Consider the following 27,151-nt stretch of genomic DNA (forward strand, 5'->3'; position numbering starts at 1 on the left):
CATCCTGGGAAGGAAATGTGCAAGTTGGCGCTTCGGGCTTGGTATAAAAACGGCTCCTGAATTCCTGCCCAGTTGTAATTTCCTTGGGGATTTTGAGAGGGGCTCTTCAACGTTGCCAGGCTATCACGGCCCTTTTGTTTGCAAGAGAGCAGTGAGTAAACTATATCTTGGGCTTAGCAAAGCAAAAAATAAACACGATGACAGTAGGACTTTTCGGATGAGCTATTTCATTTCTCCTTTGTATTTTTTTCTTGATCGTTGATGGTCCACTGCAGACTAATGCAATGCTGATGTCTTAATATTAATGTTAGGAGCTGAAGACAGTCATTTGCCTCGTGCTGGTGGGGCGACTGGGCAGGGTTGGGAGCGATCATGAGGCCCAAGTGAAGGCAAGTAAAGATTCTCAGTGTCACTTTCTCTCCTTTCTCCCAATACCTCATGTCTGAGTTCCTGGACAAAACATCTTCCAGATTTCGGGTGAATTTAAACATCGCAGCTTCTTCTTTCAATCATAATTTTCTGCTTGAGCCAAAAGCTGGAGTGTCCTCTTGCACCTGGATTCCCCTCTCTGCCGCGGTTGAAATGGGAGCGTGTAACTCTTTACATGTGAGACGTTTATGGGCCAGACACTGGCATTCCAACCCCCTCACCCAGGGCACTTGCTATAAAATATTGAAGGCGAGCAGAGGCTATCCTTGGAGGAAATGCTGGTGATGCCAGGCTCATAAAAACCAGCCTTTTAAAAATGAGTCCCTAATCAGGAATTGCACTCCCTCTCCCTCTCCAGTGCGCTCTGGCCTGGCAAAGCCCACTTGGGAAAGTAGGTGCTACTGAAAAGAGTCACTAGCCTCTACCTGTGGGACTTCTGTCTCCAGGGTGCTTCCAAAATCTTTCGGGACTCTGTGTTCAGGACTAGAACTCTTCATCCACGGGGCTCCAGTGCAACCCCCTCCAACCCCCATCAGGATCTGAAGGCAAGGAGGACCAGCGTCCAGGACCCGGTTTCTGCGCCCCCAGGCTCTGTAGAAGTTCTGGGAAGAAGTTCTCATGGAAGCTGAGGGGAGGGAGACGCACGTCGGTGAACTCTGGGCCTAGCCAAGTTTCTATATTTTGAAGGGAGAACCATGTACCTGCCCTTGGCCTCACCTGAAGACAAACACAGGAGCAAAATTAAGCAGCGGAGCAACTTTCTGGAAAGGAGCTTAGGGAGAGAAAGCTGGTGCGAAACCGAGTGCGCGCTAGGCGTGTGCGCCCGGGGAACAAGGCGTGCCCAGGGGTGTTCGCAGTGGCGGTGGGATGGATGCCCGCGCCACCTATGCGCAGTTATTTATAAACTCATTGCGGCATCAGGGTACCCACGACACCGTTCGTGTCGTTCGTTCCCTTCAGCAAACAAAGCAGTCCTTGGCAACGCTCAACCTCTCTGTGTCATACATGTGGTTTTCAGTGTAAATGAATTTAGTAAACGCCAAGGCAACAACCCTGTTTACTTGTTTCCGTGTAGAAAGGTTAGCTAACGAACCCGAAGCCATCCTTCGCGCTTCTCTTTGATTCCGTCTCAGATTTACGGGCTTCTCCTCGGCTACACGACTCAAGCCGTCGCCCCCGCTCCCTTGGCCCAGGCAAAGAGAGCCCTAGGCTCCGATTCCCGCCGCAGCTCAGAGCAAAGCGATTGCAGGATTTATCAACCCCCCTCCCAGGACCTCGGATTTCATCTCTTTCTTTTCCCCCTGCATGTTCAGTTTGTTTTTTCAAGACCTAAGCAATTTTTAATGTACTCTATACTTCCCGCTTAATCCTCATCGTTTATTGTATAATTATAGTTTCAAAGTGATTATGTAATTAAAATCATGTTTCGTTGCAGCAGGACTTCAAAAGGGCGGCAGACCCCCGCTCTGGCATTATTTTCTAGTGATGTAATAATTTCCCTGTGATATTTAAAATAAACACATTAGTCCAAGAATTCTAAACATGTCTCAAAGTATATAGTAGGCTTGATTGGCACGAGGCTGGGTTGTAAAGAAATGGTAAAACCTATCACTAGTTTAATATATTTCTATGCTCCCATGCAGGGTAAATTATAGGATAATGGGGCGCAGGCGATGGTAAGCTCTGTTTATATAATCCATTTCTTCACACGAGTTCCCATTGCTTTCCCTTCCCTTTGCTGTATGTGGTGGTTCTCTGATCCCCTGACCTCAGCCATGTGTTTTCACTTTTTCTTCTGATCTCAATTCCATGACCAGCGGGGAATAAAATACAAATTGAATAGTAACCATTCACAGGCCGCTCTTTTCAAACTGTTGTTAAAACCTCTTTGTCTTGTCTAGCGGTTGATAGATAAATGTGTTGTGTTTCGCCTGACTTTTTTTTCCCCTTCTTCGTCTTTTTTTCCCGTGGCCAAGGAAAAAATAACCCTCCTCAGCCCAATTATGCTCTTTAAAAATTAAAACCCACACCTCCTTTCAAACCCTCTCCTGCGCGTCCCGCTCTCCCCGGTCTGCCCATTGGTTCGGCGGCTGTAGGAGACGCGGAAGATTCCACCACGTGAAATAAAGAAGCGGCGGGAGCCGAGCACGGCTGGGGGAAGGCGCGGTGCCCCCGTGTGAGGTCTGCGCCATTGTCCCGCGGCCTGAAGGTTCATTTAACATCGAACCTGTATCGCCTCTGATGTCCTAGCGCAGCGCCGAGAATCGGCTCCGAGGGCTGGGGCCGCCCCTCCTAGGAATCGAAGGGGGCAGGGGGTGAGGAAGCCTGGGAGAGGAAAGTTAAAATGAAAAATAAATCTCCTCCGTCGCCCGCCTTTTTCTTTTTCATATCCAGACTTGCTTTCGGGGCAAGGTGGACAAGAGGCCGAGCTGTTTTACAGTTTTTCTCCAAAATGAGAAACATAATGGCTCCTGATTTCTGGATCTTGCCTTTCCCAGATCTCTCTCCTTTCTACTTCCTCGGCTTCTTCTTGGGAACGTAAAGGCAGAAAAAACTAATTGTAGAAACTCCTATCCCGCGGCCCGCCCTCCTTTTCATCAGAGCTTCTTCGGGGTCAACGGCGCGGCAGCGTCTTTGTTACTCCACTGCCAACGCCCGAGGGCTAGAGGGGCGGGATGGGAACTTCTCCTGCGGGCTCGGGACCCACTGTTTCTGCCTCTCCAACGGCTTGGCTGTGTGAAAGCGAGCGAAGGTGTCCTTCCCGGGAGGGAGAAGCGTCGCCGCAGGGTGACTGGGAAGCCCTTTCCTTGGGCGCGCGGAGCCCAGGGCGCACGGCTGTGCCGCCCGGGTTTGCCCTCGGAGCGCCGGCGGGCCGGGCGGGGGCGCCTGGCGGTGGCAGCCGGGAGCTCGCGGCCGCCAGCGCCACCAGGCTGCTCGCCTCGTCCGGGTAGGGTTTCCTCGGCGGCGCAAACCCCCCGAAATCCTCGAGGCCGCTTGACAGCGCTCTTCGCCATCGGCCCGCGTACCTGTAAACTGAGCCCCGCTCACATGCTTCACATTAAACCTCCGTGCCCGGTGCCTTTTCTCTTTTTTTCCTCCGAAAGAGTTCTTATAAACTTCCCTTCGTTTATGTAGCCTGGTTTTCATTGCTCCGGTTTTGCATGGGTTGCCTTTGTTTAGTTTATTAACCCACGGGGTTACTTTAACTAAACATTTGGGCTGAATACTTTGGGGTCGGATTTCAACGTTTTCTAACGAAATTACTGAGTTTTTTGAAGCCGCACAGAGAACGCTGTGTTGGGTTTATTAGTCAATTTAACAGACTATAAGGGAGGAAAAAAATGCACTCAGGACAGTCCGGGTTCGTATCCACTGGGCGGAAGCAGCTCGCTAACCCTCGGGTCGGGGCTTTAACCGAGCGAACCACGCGGCGTGACAATTGGGGCACGCTTCCAGCGGCAGCAAAGCGCGCGCCCCGGACCTTGGGACCTTCTCGGTCCCCCAGCACCCCACCGGCTCCTCAAGGCGCGCGCCCGAGCTGCCATCGCTGCACGGAGTTCCGACCCGGCTCCTGGCCAGGCCCGCACAGCGCGCCCGCGCAGAACAGGGGGACACGGGAGAGGGCGGGGCCCTGAGACTCGCCTGTGCGTCCCCCGCCGGGCCGCTCCGGCGTTTTGTCCCAGCTCTCGCCACGCAGTTCGGTGCCAGCGACGGAAAGGCACAGGGGCCCGCGGTGGGACAATTCATGGTAAAGGAGTCCTGGTGGAATCTGCCAGAAAGATTAAGGACGAATGGGCAGCCTTTGAGAGGGGCGGGGAGCAAGCTGGCTACCCCATCCCGGGCTAGGGTGCGCCCCGGGCCCACCTGGAAGCTGTGGGGGCTTTGTCCCAAGCCCAAGGAACACCTAGGCAGCCGGGAGAGTTGGACGCACTGCGGGGTGCGGCCCACCCTCCGAAAAAACGGCAGTTCCAGGCAGAACCGAGACACCCATCGCCTGCTTGGCCTAAGTGAGCGGGAACGACCGAGATAATCCAATGACGATGCTGCTTCCCAGGTCGGCTCTACCTGGGGCAATGACAAGGACTTTTCTCCACAGTTTCCTAATCAGCCGCCACCAACCTCTTTCCCTACTCTCTCAGACTCTCTTCTTTTCCGCAGGATTTTGGCACTGATGCCAGCTGAGAGATGGCCTAGCCAAAACGTCCTTGACCTGTAGGCGTCTGGGATGAAACCGAGAACTTTGTTATGTTTTTTCGGTGGAGGTAATGAAGTGGAATCCCAAACAGAAAAAAAAACCTTCAACTGTCTGGGAGATAGAGGGTAGAAAGGAGTGAAACATTGAGGTTTCTGAACACCTACCCCGGGCTGGCCACCAGAGCTTCATATGGGTGAAAAGCAGGGTGTCTGCTACAACAAGCAGCCACCAGGGCTCTGGATCCCAACCCTTTAAAATTGAATTACAACAGGTAGAACTGTATATGCAAGAAGTTCAAAATTTGAAAGATATAAAACTATGTAACAGAGGCTCCCAATTCCCCTCCCTAGTGGGTTCCCCTCAGGCTCCCACTTCCCCTCCCTAGTGGGTTCTTGTAAATTGCTCTAGAGAAAATTGAAAGCTTTTACAAAAGGCTTACCCCGCTTCTTTCCTTGCTCTGCTTCCACCCTCTGGTACCCCCTGTTCATTTGACTCTTCAAAGCCTCCAAGAGGGCCTCCACCTCCTTAGAGGCTGACATGTGTGTGTCCCCTTTTTCCTAGTAGTGCCCTTGAGGCCTGCTAGCTTGTCAAACTCAGCATAGCTCAAAAGGACTCCTCCGGGTAAAGGCACAGCCCAGTCCCCTCTCCCTGCTATTTTCCAAGTCCATGCTTTGCCTCTCCTGTCTTTTTTCCTCCATGTCCTCTGTCCCTTCTGTAGGCCAGTCCTCCATTCCTTCTCATTTGGATCACTGGGACAGCCTGCCAGCCAGCCTCCCGTTCTTCCATTCCCTTCCCTCCAGCCCACCCAACACTCACCACCACAGCGATTGTCTAAGGCCAACTTGATGTCCCTTATCTCACCAAAAGCCTCTGTGGCTTTCCCTGCCTCTGAGTCACCAGGCTGCAGACTGCTGATTGAACAAGATCCCACCAGATCCACTGCAGAAGTTTGGTCATGGCCCCGAGCCTGTCTGACTCGGACCTCCCTGGGATGACCTTGGCTCCCATGCCAGTTCTCTTACCCACCTCTCCTGTGAGCACTTGTCTGTCTCACCTTCTCCAGCAGTCTGATTCCCCTGGCTCTCCTGCCCCCAGACCTTCTCTTGAACCTTCTCACGCCTGGCATCCCCTTTTCCCATCTCCGCTGGTCAGAATCCTCCAAGGCGTTGCAAAACGCTTCCTTCCCCTGACTCTCACAGTAATTTGTTTGCTACCATTGACGTAGATGTGTTTCAGAGTCATTCCGGTGTTTGCCCTGTTTCCTCTCCTAGATTATAAACTTAATTCCTCGAGCATACAAAACAAGCAATAATGTTTTCTTTAACTTAATAACATCCCCCTCACTAATCCTCTTTTCTCCACCCCTCCAAAAAAAGAAAGCAAGAAAAGTCCAATAAATACTGAAGTACCTTTCTCTTTCCTAAATCTAAATACTCGTTAATATTAGTTGTTAGATTCTTACAAAAGTAAATCTCACGGAGGCATGCCTTATTTACAGGATTAGCCCCTTTAGAATACATATGCATTTAAAGAGAACTGGTTATTTTAAGCCATCTCCACTTTAGTCAGGGAGGTGGGGTGAGGGTGGGCCACATGGGCTGTTGTTCACGCAGTGGAAGAGTGAATGGTAATTTAGGGCTCCATTTCTGACAGGTTTTAGATGCCTGATGAAAATGCTGTCCCTTCAGAATGTTCTACATATTATCTATCGCTGAAGGTCTGGGCGACTACCCAGATTTCATTTCATAAACATTCCTCCTCGTACTCCCTGCTTTTCAGGGGTAGGGAGGCCGACTCTGCAGCAGAGGGAAACCTCTCCCAAGACCCCTGCATCTTTCGGTCTTTTTTTTTTTTTTTTTTTTTTTTGTCCTCCAATTTTCATGAGCACAGCTTCACATCCCTAGCCTATTGCTCTGAGCCACTGTGGTGCCAAGGAGGGGAGAAGAAGTTTGAGCCCCTCCCTATAGACTCCATCAGGAAACCTGAAATAAAATGTAATGGAAGTAAAAACTGTGTTGGCTGTGCCAGTGCATCCATAAGCCCAGCATGTTTCCCGTCAGCCACATTGCTGTCCTTAAGCCCCTTTGAGAGCTGCCACTGGTCTGACCAGGTTTTAAATGCTTGACAGTCCTTTGACAGTCCTGTTTTGTAGAGAGATTTTATGAATCTCCACTTCCGCTACTGTAGGGGGCAGAGTGACAAAGGTAATTCATTTTCTACTAGTACTTGCTGCTCACCAACTACAACATCAAACACCAAGCAGGTGCTGGGGATGAGGCATCTTGTCCACTGCTGTGTGGGGGCTGCTGTGGACAAGATGTACAAAGGCCCTGCTTTCTTAGGACTACCCTTCCTGTTAGAGGGACTACAGTAATGTATTTTGGGCTTAACCTCATGGTACCCAGTCTCAGCTGATGGAGAGAACACTGAGCTCAGAGTCAGCCTTGAGCTCCTCTAGTCCATCAATGCTCTTTATATTTCTAGAATGATTTACTTGACCTCACCCATCAGTTTCTCACCTCCTTTCTTGGAAGGTTTCTGAGACTGACTAAGTCAATGTGCACCCAGATCTTCTAAACATGAAATATTCAGATGATCGGGTCTGGAAGTTTAATTGTGATTATAAAAGGAAATCTGATCAGTTCTGTGTAATAGCAAAAACAGACACACACACTCCTCTCTCCTACTCCCCACCCCCAAGAAAAAAAAAAAAACAAACACCCTGGAAAGAATCTGAAGTTAAAATAAAAAACAGCTGGCAGTGGGCCCATTGTGTGTGATGATGATTAGACAAATGTTTTCCAAGTATGGGATGATCTTATGAAGACAATGGTTAGGAGAAAAAAAAACTTAGGAAAGAATTTAGTGAATCAGTGATTCCTGCTTGCCTACAAGGGATTTAAGTGACATACATGTCTCACAATCTCTAATTTGTTACATTTTATTAATTTATTTCATGCATCCTGGGAAACATATCTTTGGCTAAAAGAGTGAAGAAAAACTTGAGGCTTGATTTACAAAAATTAAAGCCACAACTAGGCCTTGGATCAAGGTTGTGTCCTGGGCCTGGAAAGCCTCATCCTTCATTGGCTCAAACCTTTCCTGCCCCGAGGAAAAAGAGTTAAGAGTCTTAAGTTAAAGCAGCTCTTCTGCCATGTGGGACTCTGACTTGGTTGACCCTCTCCCAAATTGTTGTAATCCTGAGTCTGGAATGGATATGGATCTGGTTGGGGTGAAGGCTGCCTCCTGCTTCTGGGTGGCTTGGGTTCTTCTGAGCAGGCCTGGGTGGGGGCGGGAGCTGCGGTGGAGGAAAAGCAGATAACACCAGCAAGCTGGCCAACTCTGCGCAAGATCCATGCCTCCCTTTCCCCTTCCCATCCCCCAACCAAATTGTGCTCTTTAGAAATCATACCTATTAGACATTTACACCTTAGTGTGAATTTTAAGGTCCTATGTTAACTCACTCAGGGTTATTTATCTTTTAAGCTTGGGCTTTGATGGTAAAAGAAAGTAATTTATCCCTATTTAAATATTTTCCAGTATGTGAACATGAGGAGGCTTTTGGTGGAAAAGGATTTGAAAGAGAAATAGGAAACTCTCTAAGTTAGATAGTGCAGGGCTGGGAATAAACTGGTGAAATCCCCTCTGCCAGAGCCAAAGAGAGGTAGCACAGTGGACTGCAGATGGAAGAAAGAGAAACGGTAAGGAGAGTACCTTGGTTTATTATTTTATTTATTTATTCAGATGGAGTTTCGCTCTTTTTGCCCAGGCTGGAGTGCAATGGCACGACCTTGGCTCATTGCAGCCTCCGCTTCCCAGGTTCAAGTGATTCTCCTGCCTCAGCCTCCCGAGTAGCTGGGATTACAGGTGCGTTCCACCATGCCTGACTAATTTTGTATTTTTTGTAGAGATGGGGTTTCACCATCTTGGCCAGGCTGGTCTCAAACTCCTGATCTCAGGTGATCCACCTGCCTCAGCCTCCCAAAGTGCTGGGATTACAGGCGTGAGCCACCACGCCCGGCCTACCTTAGTTTAATGAATGGACCCGTCTGCTCTCTGCTTCAAAGACAGGAAGAACAGCCAGCCTACGGTGTCTACAGCATTTACCCTGAACTCTTTTTGGGGACTCAGACCTCTTCCCTTGATCCACCCTCAGATTTTACGACAGGGGTGTGTTATCTGTTGATGGGAAAGATGGTGGCTACTCTGTTCAGAACCAGCCTTGGAAATACTTAGAAACAGGGACAACTGCAAAGTGTATTTGATGCACACAACATATATCATGTCCGTGGCTGATAGGCATTGGGTATTTACTGGTTTGCCTCTATAGAAAATAAAAAGCAGGTTTTAAATTTTCTTTTTAATTAATGAGGGGTTTAAAAAAATAAGAGCCCACTTTCTGAATATAAAAGACACATGCACTATGCAAAAAAAGGGCAAATACAAAAAAGTACAAAGAAGAAAGTGTAAAAACAACCCCAAACAACTCAAAATCTTACCCAGAAGTAAGCATGACTAACATTTATGAGAACCACTTTCCAGAGTAACTCTCTAGGCATGGAGGTACTTATAGCTTGATATCTATAGCATCACATGAAAGGGCTGTATCACATGGGCTTCTCTACATGACAGGGCCTGCACATCTTTCCATGGCAACGCATATAGAGTTGCGTTATATTTTTCCTTTTCTTTTTTCTTATTTGGTGTCAAACATACACATAGGAAAGTGCACAAATCACACATGTGTGGTGCAATGAATTTTCACAAGTGAACACACCTACATTACCAGCAGCCAGATCAAGAAACAGGACATTTCCAGCATTCCAGAAGCTTGTCTTGCCCCCTTCTCCAACTTCTGGCCTCAGGCAATCTGCCTGCCTCGGCCTCCCAAAGTACTGGAATTACAGGCATACGCCACTGCACCCAGCCTGGTGCCATATTTTTCACACAATTTTAGTATGAAATTGTATAAAACATACAATTTTAGTGTGATTACTAAGAAGCAAACGAAATCAGGAGTCCACCTCCAGAATTGGAAACACCTCAGTCTCTGATTCTGTTTGTGAAGACATGAGTGTAATAATGTGCCCTCTTTCACTCATATTCTTTACTCTAAGGCGCTGACAGTAGCTTTCTCAGCCTGAATTGTCAATATTACCTGCACCAAACTTTGGCAAGATAATCATTGAGCTATAAGGCTCCAATTACTATTAATTATATACAAGGATCATTACTTTTTTTATTTAAAAAACAATTAATACATTCACATGGTTGAAGAATCAAGACAACATGGAAAATATGAATCAAGACATCTCGTTCCTATACTGGTGCCTGCTCTCCACTTCACTGGCCTTGAAGTGTATAGCCAGTTATATTCGCTTCTTCTATATCACCCCAGTGTTCATGTAAATGTAAGTGTATTTTTTATTCTATCCCACCTTTTTAATGCAAAAGGTAACATATGGCTTATACTTAGCTTGTCCAACCCATGACCCACGGACCGCATGCACCCCAGGATGGCTTTGAATGAGTCCCAACACAAATCCGTAAACTTTCTTAAAATATTATGAGTTTTTTTAGTGATGCTTTTTAGCTTGTCAGCTATCGTTAGTGTATTTTATGTGTGGCCCAAGACTATTTTTCTTCTTCCAAGGTGGCCCAGGGAAGCCAAAAAGTTGGACACCGCTGGCTTCCACTGTTCTGTGTCCTCCGTTTTGATTTAAGTCTATATCCTGAGCTCCCTTCATATTGTTGCACAGGGAGCAACAAGGATCTTAATGGTTATATTAATGAAGGCAGCCACAGCTACTACATGGAGGAGAACTTGATATTTGAGTACACCCTCCTACCTTTTAGTTTTTCTCTTCATTAACGTTTTTCCAGTTTTACATGTGTACGCAATCTTCCTGGAAGCAACAGAAGCGGTGCCAAACTTCCTCAAAGAAAGGAAGATGGATCACTTTAGCTATTTTTCTCCCTTTCATCTAGAAAGCACTTTTGGGGAATGTTTTTATACATGGCTTGAGCTCATTATCCAAAGTTGGTCATAAAAAGAGAGTTTGTGCCTGCTTTTGGCTTCATCAGTCACACTCCAGACTCATATCTTCAAACCTCCCCCTTCCCTGGTCTGAAGGCCCGAGTTTCCCACTGTGAGCTGAACGTTGCCACTGAGGTTTCCACCAGAGCACCTTCTCCGTACCTGACACTGATCCAGACTCTGAGGCTTCAGCACTGTCGGGTAGACAAAGGAAGTTTCTGCTCTCCTGGGGCTTACACCATGGTATGGGGGGCAGAGGACATATACTGACAAACAAGAAACTTTCAGGTAGTGCCAACAGCCATGAAGGCAAAAAAAAAAAGCATGGAAAAGGGGCGAGAGACTAACTAGGTTGTGACTTCAGGTTGGTGGTCAGGGAGGCCTTTCTGAAGAGGTGACGTGAAAGCTGAGCCAGCTACGGGAAGATCCGGGAGAAGAATATTCTAGATAGGAGTTAGAGTGAGGGTGATATGCTTCAGAAACAAACTAAGCATGAGGCTGGCGCCTCATGAACAAGTATAAAAACCTGGGGTTCATCACCTTTCCTGCACATGTAACTGGACCCTCGCACTTCTCCGATCCCCTCGGGATCTTATCAGTCTCCTGGGAGCCTCCTCAGAAGCCCTGGCAGCCCCTTTGCCCTCAGCCTGCCTTCCACCCCTGCATCCCACTATTTCCAAAGTTGCTGCATCCGCCCAGCTAGTTTCCACTGCCACCGCGTTTCGCCAGCCCTTATTGCCTCCTGTAAGGTTACACTGAATTTTAAAAAGAAACAAACCTTCAAGGCAATTGGAGAGAATGACAACTTGACAGTAATTAGGGCCCCGCAGTCTTGGTTTGTTTTCATTACTTTTACATGGTTATGACCTGGCCCCATCCCCTACGAAAAAAGATCAAAACTATTTCAAATCATTACATTGGAACTGTGGGCTTTGTTTGGTGGCTGACTGTTCCTTTTGTTTGTTTAAATCGTGCAACTTCTTTATCTCCTTTATTTATCTCACCTAGCTTGAATAACTACTTGTCGGGAAATTGATTACCTTTGTTATGAACACAGGTTACAAATGTGTAGAAAGTACAGGACAGCACGAAAATACTTTTCTTAGTCTCTAGATCTGAGATGTTGTGTCCACATATATAGCCAGGAGATAACTGAAGAAACGATCTACGTTGTTTAAGCAAGCACATAAATAAGTGTTTTTGTTTTGATCTAAGTGACTTAGCACAAATAAAGACTTCTGAAGATAAATGTTTAAAAGAACCTACAGAAGGAGCAGGGCCCACGCCCCCTGCCTGTGGATATGCATGTGTTATTTTAATATCCAGGCCCCAGGTCTCCAGCTCTAGAGCCCCCGTAGGTGGACTTGCAGGGCCTCAGGGACTCCTTTCTCTCTGGAATCCCAGGAGTCTGATGTGATATCGCAGGCCAGCCTGCTCCTGGGGTATGGGACTGCTTCCCTTTCTTCCTGGGCTGTGGTGGCTGATTATTTCCATGGAGGGAGGACTGAAGGAGAGGAACAGGCAGGGAATAGGAAGCTCCATACCCTCTCAAGTCTAAAAGTACAAATTTGGCACCAAGTTCGGGATGCAGGCTTTTATCACATTTCTGTTTCTGGACAGCCCTTTGTGAGTATTCTGTGGCAAGTGAGGTTTAGTCAAACAAACTAGAATGTCTTTTACATTACTTTTCTCATAAGAGCAGTGCCTCACACTTGGTGAGCATTCAGAGTAGGTTTGGTGATTAGATTGCATTTGTTCATTCAGCAGATATTTTATTGAGCACCTACTTTGAGCCAGGCATAGTTCTAAGGATTGGAGATACAACAATGAACAAACAGACAAAAGTTCCTGTTCTTGAGGAGCTTACATGTTTTGAAACAGGGAGCAATTCCAGGTCTGCCACTTCATATAGGGATGATCCCAGGAAAGTATTTTCCTTAGTTCGGTTTTCTTATATCTGTCAAAAAGTTTGACTAAAGCCTTTGAAGACCACTGGCCTGGCTCCAGTCTCAGCCCTCACCAGCTGCCTGCCCATGTAACCCTCCCTGAGCTTTGGTTTTCCATCTGAAAAATAGGCATGATAATGCCTTGTTAGAGATATTGTGGTATTAAATAGATAGCATACATAAAGTACTGTGTGTCGTATACACTAAGTGCTGACTGCCATTAGTAATAGTAGGTGCTCTTGAGGATACAATAAACATGTATAAAGTATAGTTTCTGCCCCACTGAGATTCAATATCTACTCAGGAGGCCAGACTAAAAGCAAGACATAATCACTGAGCAATGCCAGAGAGCATATAATTAAGTGGTTCAGTAAATTGTAGGGTGCTAACTATAAATGCCATAGGAATTCAGAGGAGGAAAAGACGGATTCAGGCTGGTGGAGGGTTGGACTTGTGCCTGGATCTGCAGGAGAGGCATAAAGGAAGATTCAAAGGGCCTTTCCAGGCCTGAGGACTGAGGCAGAGGTGAGCGTGTGGGTGGTAAGAAGTTGGCTGTATAGAAAGGTAGAGTCAAATCACAGCAGGCAGGGAAAGCCCAGCAGTGGAATTTAGACTTGGTATGAGAAGAGAGAAGAGAGATCAGTCTTAAAACCCCCACTCAGGTCAATCTAGGTCAACAGAAGAGAGAGGAGAATACTACTGTCGTTCACTCTGGGTCCTCACCCTGAGTGAGGAAGGCAGGCTGGTGTGTGGGTAATGGAGGAGGGGTCTTAAATAGGGCTGTTTTGGGGAGATGTGAGAACCTATTAACAACCCCCATAGCACTAGTCAGGGATTAAGTTAGTAGGCTTGTGAAAAGCACTTTAAAACTAAGTGGTTTGATTTGTAATGTTAATTTCAGGGTATAATGTAACCTGTAGGGATGGTGCTACTATTTGGCTTGCCAGTCGGGGACGGGAGGTTATAAGATTTGGCAGAAGCATGGAGAGGACAAACACCAGTCTTTTGTGTGTGCCTCCTTGCCACCTCTCTGCCACCTTTCTCATAGAGCTGAGGCTGGCAGTGGGGCTCAGGACATTGACACTGCTCCTTCGTTTCAGGGTCAGATTCCCCATTTGGCCAGAGGATTTTGTGGTCTGTGCTTTCTGTTTCCGTCCTTTGGTATGAATGACCATCACAAGCAGTGTTTAGAAGACATGCAGTTAGGCGTGCCCAGTAGTGAAAAGGATCCTTTATATTTCACCTTATTTAAATCTAGAGGCTCAAAACATTTCACAAATACCGACGCAGTGGTCTTCTTCAAAGCCTGGATAAGGGGAAAGTCACAAAATAAGGTTAGACAATTCCTGCAGGTTGATGTTACCATAGTGGCTAGGAACCTGAGTAGAAAAACATCAGTATGCAATAATCCAGTTAAAGTATCAGGGTAGGAAAATCGTGTTCCTACTTTTCAGATTAAAAAACAAAAGCAGAGAGCAATCAGATAATCTGGCCTTGCTAAAGCTGAGGGAAAGGCTAGGCAGAGAATTAGGCCCCGAAAGTCCTCTAACACATCACACTAGGTGGCTGCAATCAGAACATTCATTGGTGGGATGACTAAATTAATGTAACCAAGTGTTCTTTGTTAAAAATTTATTTTATAGATAGTTTTCTTATTTTTAACTGTAGTAAAATACATATAACATAAAATTTACCATCTTAACCATTTTTATTATTATTATTATTTTGAGAGAAAAAAAGCGTCTCACTTCTTGCCCAGGCTGGAGTGCAATGGTGCAATTAGAGCTCACTGCAGCCTCAACCTCCAGGGCTCAAGCCATCCTCCCACCTTAGCTCCCCAAGGAGCTGGAACTATAGGTGCACACCACCATGCCTGGCAATTTTTAAATTTAATTTAATTTTATATATATATATATATATATATATATATGTTTGTTTGTTTGTTTGTTTTTTTGGTAAAGACAGGGTCTCGCTTTGTTGCCCAGGCTGGTCTCAAACTCCTGGGCTTAAGCAATCCTCCTGCCTCAGACTCCCAAAGTGTTGGGATCACAGGCGTGAGCCACTGTGCCTGGCCTCCATCTTAACCATGTACAGTCAAGATGTGCAGTTCAGTAGTGTATTAGTTCATTCTCACACTGCTATGAACAAATACCTGAGACTGGGTAATTTTGAAAGGAAAGAGGTTTAATTGACTCACAGTTCCGCAGGACTGGGGAGGCCTCAGGAAACTTACAATTATGGTGGAAGGGGAAGCAAACACGTCCTTCTTCACATGGAGGTAGGAGAGAGAAGAATGAGAATGAAGGGTAGGGGAAAAGCCCCTTATAAAACCATTGGATCTTGTGAGAACTCACTCACTATCACGAAAACAGCATGAGGGTAACTGCTCCCATGATTCAATTACCTCCCACCAGTACCCCCAACGACATGTGGGGATTATGGGAATTGCAATTCAAGATGAGATTTGGGTGGGGACACAGCCAAACCATATCAAGTAGTTTTAGTACATTCACTTGTTGTGCACGCAATCTCCAAAATTCTTTTGATCTTGCAAAGCTGAAACTGTACCCATTAAACAATAACTCCCCATTCCTACCCCCTCACCAAACTCTTGGCAACCGCCATTCTACTTTCTGTCTTTATGAATTTGACTCTTCTAGGTACCACATATAACTAGAATCATACAATATTTATCCCTTTGTGACTGGCTTATTTCACTTAGTATAATATCTTCAAAGTTCATCCATGTTGTAGCATGAGTCAGAATTTCCTTCCTTTTAAAGGCTGAACAATATCCATTGTATTCATATACTACACTTGCTTATCCATTTATCTGTCAGTGGACAGTATTCATTTATTTTTAAGGTGACTTTTTAAAATTTAATGTTTTATATAGGTTACACATTCACATGGTTCAAAATTCAAAGAGTATAAAAAAGTAAATGTTGAGTCTCTCTTCTGCCCCAACAGCCACCTAGCTTCTTTCTTCATAAGCCATCAATGTAATTTGTTTCCTGAAGATCCTTCCAGAGTTCTTTACACACATGTACAAATGGTAGCATACTATACATGCTGTTTTGCAACTTGCTTTTTTGACTTAACATTTCTTGGCGATATATAGATTCATAGAATGTATACATACATGTACATTGTATTAGGGTTCTCCAGAGAAACAGAACCAATAAGATACAGAATCTATCTGTACAGACACACAAACACACACACACACACACACACACACACAAGGAGATTTATTATGAGGGATTGGCTCACGTGATTATGGAGGCTAAGAAGTTCTGCGATCTGCTCTCTGCAAGCTGGAGACCCAGGAAAGCTGGTAGTGAAGTTCTAGTCCAAGTCTGAAGGCCCAGGAACCAGAAGCTCTGCTGTTTGAAGACAGAAGATGGATGTCCCTGCTCAAGCAGACAGAACAAATTTGCCCTTGTTTAGCCTTTATGTTTGAGTCAGTCCCTCAACAGATTGGATTATGCCCACCCACATTAGGGAGGGTGGATTTTCTTTACTCAGCCTACCTTCTCAAATGCTAGTCTCTTCTGGAAACACTCTCACAGACACACCCAGACATAATGTTTTACCAGTCATCCAGGTATTGCTTAGCCCAGTCAAGCTGACCTATAAAATTAACCATCACAGCTGGGCGCGGTGGCTGACACCTGTAATCCCAGCACTTTGGGAGGCCAAGGCAGGCGGATCACGAGGTCAGGAGATCAAGACAATCTTGGCTAACACAGTGAAACCCCGTCTGTACTAAAAATACAAAAAATTAGCTTGGCATGGTGGCATGTGCCTGTAGTCCCAGCTACTCAGGAGGCTGAGGCAGGAGAATTGCTTGAACCCGGGAGGCGGATGTTGCAGTGAGCTGAGATAGTGCCACTGCACTCCAGCCTGGACGAAAGAGCTAGAATCCATATCAAAAAAAGAAAAATTAACCATCACATGCATACATACACCATCTACATAACTGCATAATATTCTACTCTGTAATTCATTTGTCAAGTTCTCTATTGATTGATATTTAAATTGTTCACAATCTTTTGCAAATAATTCTACAATTGAAAAGTAACATGGTATATTTGTCATTTTACACAAGTGAGAATACTTGTAGAATAAATTCTTTGAAGTGGAACTACTTCATAAAGTGTTCATTTGTCAAAATGTGAGATTGTGATAGATATTGCCAAACTGACTTACATCAATTTTTACCCCTACCAGCAATGTAAGAGGTTGCTTCTTCACACGTTTGTTTATATGATGAACTATTTACTATTTAATCTCAAGTAGTTCAAACTTTGGGAACACCGTAAACGATGCCACAGCCCTATGAAAAGAGCATTCTTCTTCCTTCTTTTTCGCTCTTCTCCTTGGGCAATTTTCAGGCCAGACTTCTGCATTTTTGACTAGGCTGATTCAAGTTGCAGGAATAGGGAAAATAGATAGCTTAGGTTTGGTGCTGGGATAGGGAGCATTTCACCTAGGCCATCTAAAGTGAGTGAGTGAATGCTCTTGTCCAATAGCTGTTTCATGACCTGCCTGAAATGAAGTGGTGGTCTGCATACAAAGTTTCCCATGTAGGTGTCCACGTCATCAAACCCTCTTCACAATCAGCCCTAATTAGCCACCTCCTCAGGCTGAGCAGGATGTGCAACTCTGCAGCCCGCAGACTCTTCCTCCAGGCCAGGCGCCAGCCCTCCCAGCTCAGTAGGGCTCTCTGGGAGAGTCTAACACAGTTGCAACCTGACTGGGCTCTTCCTGGGGTAAAGACCAACACTCTCACTGCCTAATCTTTATCAAACACTAGCTGTTTAAAAGCTGTTTCAAAGAGAAGTGTCCTGAGTTCCCTGATTTGTTTTGACAGCTAATGATCTAAGTGCCATTTAGTATTGTGAATGCAGACAGCAGAATGACAGAGTGGGACTGGGACCTGGCCAACCCCTTCCAGCCCAGCACATAGTAGTAGGTGCTTATTGGGTGTTCCTCATGTATCTCACTCAAGCCCCAGAACCACTTCTCCAAGTATTATTTCACCTATTTTATAATCAAGATTCCAGAGAAGCAAAGTAACTTGCTCCAGATAACGGAGCTAACTGATGGTAGAGATCGGGTTTTAACATTGGTATTGTGCCCACAGCTCCACTGGACCTTCCTGTTGCAGCCTTTCCTTATGGTGTACCTCCTGCCTGGAGAGTCTTCACCACCCCCGCCAGCCCTTCACCCTGCCCAGTCTGGAGCTGGCTCATTAGGAGGCCTGTGGCCAGCCCAGCACAGATGCTCGTCAACCCTGGCCAACTGGAGCTTTCGGAGGGGCTGAAGGCAGTGAGAGATAAAAGGAAAGCACCACCCAGTGTTCCCAGAGAGTGTTGGAATCCAAACTAAACTTCAAGCACTTCCTCTTGTCTGGACTGCCATTCGCCCTGTATGCTCATCATGGCCCCTGGCCCTGGCTTGTCCCTGTCGCCCTTGAAGAGTCACTGATCTCTCTCTCTGCCCTTGGGCCAACCCCTCCCCTTCTCTGCTCCCATAGCAACCACTCCCAACATAGTGAATTATAAAACTGTTCCCACCTCTGTCAACACTGACTAGGAACTTCTTGAGAGTGATATTTGATATTGTTAGGTGCTCACCTTTTTAGCCCCAGTTCCTCACTCAGCATAGACCCATCCTAAAGTATGTTAACCTGAACTGAAATCTCTCACCTGATCCAATAACATATGGGTAAGAGCCAGGAATCAAAGATGAAGCCAAAAGGCCAGTTGGGGAGGGAGCCACAGAGTGGGCAGATCCAGAATATTTGCTAGGGAAAAGATGCCTGAGGTCCTCCTTAGGGGTGGCAGCCCCATATTCATGGGTGGTCAATCTAGGTTAGAGAAAAAGGGTCAGAGTAGACTATGCCCATCCCATCCCTGAAAGTCCTGGATTCAGGCCCCACCTCTCCTGAGAAGTCCATTCTGCCTACTTCAATCCCATGGATTTCTCTTTTTTGTCTAATTCCAAAGTATTCTTCCTGTGCATTCTTGTATATGGCTTTGTTCTAACTGGACATGACTTTCGACATATAATGTATTTCTCCAAATCCTTACAGCTAACCGTCATATAGCACAGTCTATCTGTCCAACACTGTTCTAGGCCTAGATATATATTTGATCTCATTAATCTTCACAGTGACCCTATATGGAAGGTACTAGTATTATAACCTTTCTACAGAAATAGAAATTGAGAGACAGAAGTGTTAAGTAGGTTGCCCAAAGTCACACAGTTAGTAAGTGGTAGGGCCCAGAATCAAACACAGGTAGTCTGGCTTCAGAATCTATGTTCTTAATCATCCCAAGTGGAATGGAAGCCCCTGGAAAGTCACACTTTCACCCACTTCCCACCAATCTGTGGACCCCCGCACACTGAGTAAGAATCTCAGTAACATCTTTTGAAGAACAGTGGGCAATAGGATAGCTGACCCAGACCTGCCTATACCTGGGGATGTTATAGCTTAGGTCAGGGGCCACCTGGGTTTCAAAAAGTGTTAGCTCTTTTTGATATCCCTTTATGGTATTATGGTCAAGGATGCCTTTGGGTGTAGATCATGTCTTGGAGATCTTCTCCTCCTAGCCTTCCCCTTTCTGTGGATCTCTGCTGATTTATTCCCAGTAATAAGGGAAGAAAGCCAGCAGGCACTTTTCCCAAGGAGTGTTAGTGTGTGTTTGTTCTTCATTAATGAGATGGTGGAAGCCATGCCAGCTGGAGTTTTACTAACCTGAAAGCCCTTGAATCTGACCTTTCCAGTATTGCCTTCAGTCTAGGAAGTAGACACCAGAAGCTGACAGTGACAGAGCAGGTGAGTTTTACAGGTTGGAGGTGCCCTAGGGTTGTGGGGGAACTGGGAGTTACTATTCCCACTGTCTTAGGTGGGGGTGGAGGAAGTAGATCTTTAGCTTCACAAACAAATGGGTTAATTTACACAGTCAATTACTGCTCTTGCATTCACTTATAGTTCCTAGAAGGGTGAGGAAGAGAGAGAAAAAGGGGATAGACCTACTGGGATAACATGAATTAGATCTTGGATAACAGATTTCTGACCAGCTCATTTTTCCCAAGGTGCAGCATAGCAGAGCTTTTCCTCTACCACCCAGGCCTCTTTGGGGCTCAATTTGCATGAAGCATGAAGTTAGTGCTTGGAGTGTGTTTACTCTCTTCTGTAAGTGGATCACAGCATTCTACCATCAGGAAAGTAAACCAGCCCTAAATACCACATTGAGAAGACCAAGGGTCTCGATTAGCCACTTAGCGCTGGGGCTTGACGCAGGCACTCCTGCACATCCCACCCCCTCGAAATCGAACCAGAGTGATTTATGCCAGGTTAGAAGTAAAGGAGGCTGCTTTTAGTTATTTCACTGCATGTGCCTCCTGCAGGGTGGCCAGCTGGTGAAACACCCGTGTGGGCTGCTCGAATTTTCATATTGATTTGCAAAGGCTCCCACTGATCCAAATGTCATAGCTGGTCTAGTATTCAAAGTTTAAATTCCTTGATTCGGGTCAACTGTTTTGTGCAAACCGAACCTGACGACAGTCTGCCCAGAATGAGCAACTATGAACACTGATTCTAAGATGACATGACAGATCTTCAAACAAAGAAATCCGAACTTGCATATTTGCGGTGGTCACCTGTGAGGTCGACACTGACATTTTTCTTGTTCATGAAACAGTTTTGGAATCTCTCTTTGGAACTCCAGAATTTACAGTACCTTCTTTTGCATGCCTGAGGAATAGCAAAGATTTGGTTTAATTGAGGGTGCATCTGATTTTTGGAAACTATCAAAAATAATTTAGAGCCAAATCTGGTGGGTCAGGGCAGTAATCATATTGGGTGATACCATTTGGGACTTAAACCAAAAAGCGTAATTATCAAGTAATAGATTTAATTTTCCTCCTGAACCAGCCCTGAAGGCTGCCAAAAAGAGTAGTATAGTTGTTTTAGGCAATTGCAGCTTCCCAAAGTATTGATATCAACTTTAAAGGGCTAGCATTTACTTGGCTAAAAAGGTTATGAATTACTTGGGTTTTTAAAAATCATTCTTATTACTTAAAATCACACACATTTATGTAAAAACTCCTCCTCCTCTTAAATAACATGTGATTTTGTTGGCGTTTGAGCTTATTAACCAGCACTGTTTTTCCTGTATTTGTCATAGGCCATTAATTTATTTCAATAGTCCTACCATCACTCCTGTGTTTTCATTGGCAGCAGTCCAGTTCCTGAATGTACTGCCAAGCAAGGAGCAAGTAGTTTATCATAACAAGGGGCCAGGATTATTGTCGAGAAAAGCAGAGGGAGGTTGCATCTGCCCTGCCGGCCAGGGGCTGGAATTCGATTTGGGCTTCTTTTTTATCCAGGGCAGTTGTTCCAGGGAGGTCATCCTCTGCCGTTCAGTTCATTTCACTGTGATTTGCTGAGCACTAAACCTGGTCCTGGCATTGGGCTTGGCACTTGAGAAGGTTTAAAGAGAAGGAGAACATGGTTGCGCCGCACCCCCGTCCCCCCTCCATTGCCTCAGGGAGTTCATCAATAACTGCAAGTGAAGAAAAGGCAAACGCCATGAAAGAGGTGCAAATAAAATGCCATGGGGCCACACAGGGGGAAAGACAGAAAAAGGCGTCCCAAAGCAAGGGGATTGGAGGCACCGCCCACAGAGGGTGGCAAGGGTGGCATTGGCAGTGTTGGTGCAGAATCTGCGGCCACCTACCCTTCTTCCAACAACCGAGTTCCCAGCCAAGCAGTGACAAGCCAGGCCAGTTCCATGTATGGGATTACAGCGTTAGGTGAGAAGTTAATCACAAACATGAATCAGCCTTGTTTTTCCCTTCTAGGCTTGGCTCCCGAGCTCTGCAGGAGAGTGGGCAGGGCCCCTCGCTGTATGTACAGGAAATCATACTGGGGGAAACATGAAGCCAGCCATTTCTCACCAGGGCCAAGCTGTTACCTGCATCTTGAGATTATAGGGGAATTTATTACGTTACATAGGAAGAGAATCCCCTTGGTGTGACAGGCAGGAAGAAAAACCATTCACGGGCCAACTGACTTCTTCAGTTCCACCCAGGCTGTGACCACTGGGCAGTGTCTCCTTTCAGGGCCCCCACATGCCCCACCCCCCTACCCCAGCTCTGTAGCTCTTCTGGACTGAAGGCATCTAGTTCAGAAACCCTTTTGTGCTAAGGTTTCTGTTCTCTGTTTTCTCCCAGCCCAGATGGCCAGCCTATACAGAAACTCCACTTGTTGTCTAAACCAGCAGGACTGGGTTAGGACCTGTGGTTCTGCCAAAAACCCTGCCTAACCCTCTCCTGGAATGTCCCACACTCTCGGCCACTCTTATGTTCCCTCACATCCTTACTACTTCAGCTCTAGAGCATCCCACTTGCCACCTAATATTTGCAGGGTGGCTGTCACTTGCAAAGACTGGCAATAGTGTCTGTCTCCATCGCGTTGGAACTCTCTGGCCCTGTTTTCAGATTTCATAAATGCCACCCCTCTGTCTTGATGCTGACCTGGCTGGGCAGCCTTTTAGTGAATGCTATGCTTGGCTCAGAGTCACGCCATCATGAAGTATTTCCCTCCCTTCTGAATTCTGTTTGCAAAATCCTCAGTTGCCAGCAGCTCCCTACAAAGAAAAGCCCTCAATGTCATCAGAGGAAAGTAAACCTCTCTAGAATCTTAGTAAATCTTAGTAGGTAGCCAGTATTGCAAAGTGTTTTATTTATTTCTTTCTTTCATTTCTTTTAGAGCACTAAAGTTACTACATGCAACTAATTAATCAGAAAACTTTAGTGACTTTGACTTCATAGGTCATTGCACAAGCCTACTAATGTTCGAGAAATTCCATTTAACTCTGGATTTGAATGTCACATCTATTTATGTAGCAAAAGGAGTCTAATTCTTTTTTTTTTTTCCTTCTGCCCCAAGAAATGTTCATCTGGGAAACAAGAGCTAGGGAGTACTAGCACCAAAAGGGTTTCTTACTGTTAAAACTTAAGTCAATCTCAAAGTTGGAGTCAAAATTAAAGTGGACTTCGGCAGTTTGATCCAGAAGAGAAAAATCCTGAAGGGAGTGGATGGCCCAGAGATGGCAAGCGGGAGAGGACTGAGGAGGCGTGAGAAGAGCTCACAGGAAAAGTCACACACAACACATCATTCAGGGAGGTTTTCTCCCTTCCTAACCAACAGAGCTGCACAGGGGAGGGCCCAGATAACGTATGTGACCAGACACAGACATGTGTCCTTTTAACATAGACACACATACACCAGAGGTTAGGCACACATGACACCCTTAAAAGTCAAAATCACTTGTTATTAACAAAGCCCATGCTCACATCTGGGCAAAGGTGAAGGGAAGGGGACGAGATCACACACAGACACACAAACACGCACACACTCACCCGAGACACGGATAAACAAGCATGCTGCCTGGAGCTGTCACCTCTCTCTGTAACAGACTGCAGGGGTCTTCTCTTGGGCCTCTCCTGGTGTGTTTCAGGGCTAATTGTTTTCTCAGACCTCTGTTATTACTTTCAACACAATTCAACACATTAACAGCTCAGCTTAGCCAGGATATGCCAAGACCATGGGTTGGGGGAGGAAGGGAAGTGGTGCCCAGAAGAGGTGCATAGGGTGGGTGAAGAGACGGGGGTGGGCCTGTGGCGATGAGGGAATTGGGGCATGAGCACCAGCACCTTAGAAAACATATGTGCCTCAAAAAAAGCTTACGGCCAACCTCAGGAACCAAATTCACAAAAAGTCTCAGTGGAAGGTGGCAGCCTCGTGCCGAGGCAAGCTGTTTGTGGGACAGCCCGTGATGATAGCAGATGGGAGGCTCAACAGTTAGGAGAGTTTCTGGCTTTCAGATGAGAATTGACAACAGCCCCTGGCAAACTGACATCATACTAGATTCTTAAAAACCCTGCGGTTTGGCCACCTTCCAACCTACCTATTCACTTGGACGTTCCAAGGTCACCTGAGTGAGGCACTCCTCAAATGTGAGGTTTTACACTGTTCAACAGCTGATGAATTTCAACACTGTTTCAACTACCTTTCTAGGTAAGTGAGGGAAGTTTTAGGGAAATGAATCAAATTTCCCTTACACTGACTCAAGTGGAAGAATTAGTCCTTTAATTCTGAAGGATGGTTGAAAAATGCTAATGGACATTTATATTAGGAAAATGGAAACAACTTTTATAAAATTCCAGTCAGTTTTCCAAATACTTCCCACTGACACACCGAGGATGTGTTCTAGTTCTTTCAACATAAAGCACACATTTAGGTAGCTCCCATACAAAGGAACGAGATACACAGAACCTCACCATTGAAGGACTGGTGGTGCATGGAGACAGTGTGTCTTGAAGTTTCCTGCTCCAGGAGACACCCAGGTAGCTAAACGGTGTGCTGGGCCCAGTGCCTTGCTGTGGCCTTCCCCACCATCATTCTACTCGGCCAGCAACTGCTCAGTGGCAGAAGACCAACAACATTCTACACACAAGGAATCCGAGGTCTTTCTGGAGAAACAATGCCTGTCCACCGAGGGAGGGGCCTAGGGCCCAGTAACTGAAGGGAGAGCTCAGAATTGAAAGAAATGTTGCAGAATGTCTAACAGGTTTCAGTGAAGATGCCATCTCCTAATGGGACTGAAGGCCCAGCACTTTGTTAGATGCACAGGATGCAGCATGGAGCTCCAGCCTCATGCAAAATTTATAATACAATCAATCCATGGCGTCTGTTTCCCCAATTGGAAGAGGCTTTTAGTGTATTTAAATGCCAAAGAGAAAGAACTAGTATATACAGAGAGAGGTAGAAGATATGGGAAAGGAAGAGAGATTGGGAAAGAGGCAAGAAGCAAGAATCCAGAGAACAAGTTGGGGGGTTGGTCATGAACAGAGGAAGCAGCCTCTTTCCCTGTCATAGGAGGGTAGGACCCGGTTGCAATTGGGCTTATAGGTTTGGAGTCTGAGCTGCTCACCCACAGCTGCTCACTGTTCGAATTTTGTGTGTAGGCAAGAGCTGGCACATATCACCTAAGTATTTTTGCAAGCACTCAGTCTTTCAGAATTGGAGCTGAACAAGGGGAAAGAGAACAATGGTGAGTAGTCAGGATCCTGAATGGAGCAAGGCTGTATGACAGGAGTCTCTTGTATTTGTATGATGTTTTTGATATTTTTCCAAACTTTTCACTTTGGAGTGCTTAGAGTTAATCAGAGAAGCTGGAAGACACCCTGGAGATGTTACTCATGCAGTGCCCAGAGATGACAGGTCTAGCAGATCCCGGAGGCAGAGCCCTTGGTTCAGCAAAGTCTTTAGGGGCCATGGAGGAGCAATTTCAGCCCAGGTCTGGGTGTGCTGTCTGGTGCTCAGCCAGGAAAGATGACAGCGGAGCTGCTGCATGACACCTATTGTTGTTCTACCTGGAAAATCTCTTAAAGGTGAGCATTTAAATTACACCCTCTCTCTGTCAATTTAAAAATGAAACCACCTATACCCAGTTATTTCAAATGAAAGCACCTTATTCTTAGGGTTAGTGACTTTGCTTTTACAATGCTGTGTCTCCAGAGTCTCACACAGCCCCTGGCACATAAGAGTCATACAAGAACTCCTTGAGTAAATGAATGTCTGTAGGACAAGAAAGTACCAAGAATAAAAATGAGAAAATAATTTGGAAATGCATGAAAACCCACTGAAGCAATTTCTACTTCCTCTCCATCCTTGTGGATTAAAAGGTTAATCTGACATTTGAATGAAAGATTTTAAATCCTTAACTTCATTATCCATCCACTGTTAACATCTTGTTTGTAGATCCTTTTAGATTTCTTTTTACATACATATTTTTTTCTTTCTCCCATTTTGCATTAATGGGATCAAACAGCACATCTTATCTTATGAGCTGTTTTTCTCTTAGCAGTACACTTCAGACATCCTTTCCCAATGTCGATAGATACCATTTTGGTGTCTAGTTCTAAGTGACAGTAAATGTTGTGGGTAGACATAAGATCACTACCCAAAGGACTATGGGAGAACACTGGTGACATCTGCATTTAAGGGGCAGGCAGAAGAAGAGAGACCCATGAGAGACTCAAAAATGGGCCAAAAAGATGAGGGAGAAGCATGGAGAAGTAGTAACACAGAAGTAAGGAAGGAAGAAGTTTCAAGGAGGAGAAAGTAGCCACTCGCCCAAATGCTGCTGAGGAGTTTGATAAGTCAAGGGCTGAGAGGTATAACTAATTCAGCAAGAGGTGAGTATGTTATGCTTTCCACTTTCCACTGTCTCAACTTCCTCATGCTGTGAAATGAGAAAGGAGATTCTTGTCTGTTTACCTCCGGGGCAGGAGCATTCTTTGACTTAAAGTGATGTGAACTTTGTGTTTTGGAAAGGTATTGGTTAGGATCACATTTAGCTACATTTAAGAGAAACCCCAATATAAAAGACTTAACCAAATGGATTTTATTTTGCTCAGCTGAGAAGAAATGTTGAGGCCGGCAGTCAAAGGGTTGTTACAACTGATCAAGGTAGTCAGCAAGGACTCACACCCCTTTAAGCTGCGGATCCACCATTCTTTGAAGATTTCCTCCTTGCGGTTGCAAGGTGGCTGCTCTGCCACCAACCATCATGTTTACATTCCAGTCAGGAAGACAGATCAAAGGAGGATGTGCAAAATGTTCATATTATCTGATTTTTTCCATTTCCATAAGAAACTCTACCCCCTAGACTTTGCTTACACATCATTGGCCACAACTGGGTGGCATGGCTGCTGTCATGTGTCGGAATATCTGGAGATGGGAATATTTTCTCCTGAGCACGTTGCCAACCATTTCTTCTGACAAGGAAGAAGGAAACAGACCATAGGGAAGCAACCAGTGGTATCTTCTACAGGGTGATTATATGAGAAAGATTAGGCCTGAGCATAATGGCAGGCGGGCTTCTGAGATTTAATACATCTCTTTGTAAAAGGCAAAAATATTAAAGCAATCCATTTAATTCTAACAGGAAGTAAAGAATAAATCACAATCAGTCCCAGGCTGGTTTTCCTCATAAAGTAGGTCAGTTAGAGGGATCAGTGTCAGCTAAACCTCTGTATTCCAGTCCTTTCAGTTTTAATGACAGGCCCCTTATATTTTAAAAGTAAATTTCACCTTGCAAAAATAGTTGGAAAGATCCAAGCTCAGCAAGTTGCTAGGAGACCTGAGGGACCTCACTGGGTGAGCCATCTGGGGCCTGAATTTCTCTTTCCTAATGACAGATGCGCCTGAAACCTGTTCGGTCTCCAAAGTTGGTTGGAAGTGGGTGGAATTTCAGCTCTGAGCAAACACAGGGAGATTCCCCATCACCAGGCCGCAGCAACTTCTGCAGGGAAGAGCTGCCGCCAGTTCTCTGAGGTAGAAAGAGAAGCCAAACTGCTGAAGTAGAGAAAACGTTTCCCAACCTTCCTTCATTAAGCAGTAACCCAGCTACAGCTGTTCCATTTTCTCCAAGGCTCCTCTGCCCTCATCCTGTTAAA

The 27,151-nt window shown here is 45.7% G+C and overlaps 1 long non-coding RNA gene across 1 annotated transcript; it reads left to right on the forward strand.

The window, feature by feature from the left end:
- Positions 1 to 4,036: 4,036 nt before the first annotated feature.
- Positions 4,037 to 6,622, forward strand: LOC107974651 (uncharacterized). Its single transcript, XR_001717542.4, has 3 exons — positions 4,037 to 4,177; positions 4,588 to 4,691; positions 6,278 to 6,622. It is a non-coding gene; the product is annotated as an uncharacterized LOC107974651 (long non-coding RNA).
- Positions 6,623 to 27,151: the final 20,529 nt, after the last annotated feature.

This window comes from Pan troglodytes, chromosome 4, assembly GCF_028858775.2.
Source record: "Pan troglodytes isolate AG18354 chromosome 4, NHGRI_mPanTro3-v2.0_pri, whole genome shotgun sequence".
Classification (NCBI taxonomy): Eukaryota; Metazoa; Chordata; class Mammalia; order Primates; family Hominidae; genus Pan; species Pan troglodytes.